The sequence below is a fragment of the Austrofundulus limnaeus genome, unplaced genomic scaffold, assembly GCF_001266775.1.
Source record: "Austrofundulus limnaeus strain Quisiro unplaced genomic scaffold, Austrofundulus_limnaeus-1.0 Scaffold0, whole genome shotgun sequence".
NCBI lineage: Eukaryota > Metazoa > Chordata > Actinopteri > Cyprinodontiformes > Rivulidae > Austrofundulus > Austrofundulus limnaeus.
In genome coordinates this window covers 4,339,080-4,340,158 of record NW_013952402.1, presented here as the reverse complement: position 1 = coordinate 4,340,158, position 1,079 = coordinate 4,339,080, and the positions used below count along the sequence as shown (strand labels likewise).

At 37.9% G+C, this 1,079-nt stretch overlaps 1 long non-coding RNA gene across 1 annotated transcript in view; it reads left to right on the top strand.

Moving 5' to 3' along the window:
• The window catches only part of LOC106528466 (uncharacterized), a 5,166-nt gene extending 4,097 nt beyond the window's left edge, over positions 1-1,069 (top strand). Inside the window, exons 2-3 of the long non-coding RNA XR_001311507.1 lie at positions 21-88; positions 197-1,069. This is a non-coding gene — a long non-coding RNA (uncharacterized LOC106528466). The remainder of the gene's footprint in view (positions 1-20; positions 89-196) is intronic.
• The last annotated feature ends 10 nt before the right edge of the window (positions 1,070-1,079 follow it).

Genomic DNA, 1,079 nt, shown 5'->3' with positions numbered 1-1,079 from the left:
TATTTTTTTACCATATCCAGCCCCCACTGGCACCTGACCTCTGACCTTTCAGTAGAACAGACGGTGATCAAGCTGATCTACTATTATCGTAAGTTTAGAAATTACAGTATGTTTTTTTTTGTTTGTTTGGATAAAGATTTTTAGTCAGTGTTGAAATCCAAGCATAAGACTTCTACTTCCTGTCTTTGTTCCGCAGCATGCATATTTGTGAGAAGCAGGAGAGCTGAAGTCAGCCAAAAGACAACATCAATCAGTTCAAGAGGCACAATGTGGGCCTTGTGTTGGAGGTTCCACCCTGCTCCATGGCCCGAAGGCCACATCAAAGCACTGAGTGACAAGTCTGTTAGGAGACTATTGTTGATATTTTTCTAAAAAGAGTAACATTTCTGATCATTTCAACTTACCTCATTTTCRCTTCTTTTCTTGYATTTGGCTTTAMATTTAGATCATGTGTTTGCAGCTGTGTGAAAACATTGTTTCAGCAGTGATTTTCATAATTTTTACATTTTAAAACAAACATTGGAGTATGCATAAAWAATTCAGGGGCCTAGTATTTTCTAAATGAGTGCATATTGACTAAAATAATCATACAATGAGGAATGTAGTAGTTTTGGTCAAACCTTGAAAATAACATTGTGCACAATTTCCTGTAATATGATGTCACTCTCAAAGTTGTGAATGATTCTCAGCTATCACTTTATCAAATTTGAGCTGTATAGGTTTATAATTCACTGAGTTATAGCCATTTATATTTTGGCTGACATCAGTTAGCTGTGGTGGCCATCTTGATGTGGGCTGACTCCAAAACAAAATCACGTTTAGATGTGCRGCCAGTGACTATTGTCTGGAAGTTTCATTTAATTTTCTCCAGCGGTTTATGGGATGTTTTGCTAACAGACGAACTGGGTTGATGTCAACAACCGGGGTATTAGAAAAAAATCCAGCAAACAAACAGAAAAGAGTGATTTTAGGTTATGAAATCATGTGAAGCAACCAAAGTTTGTACATGCACAAGCTGAACAGACGCACAGCCTCACTAGTTGGAATGCAGCCGTACACACACACACACACACACACAC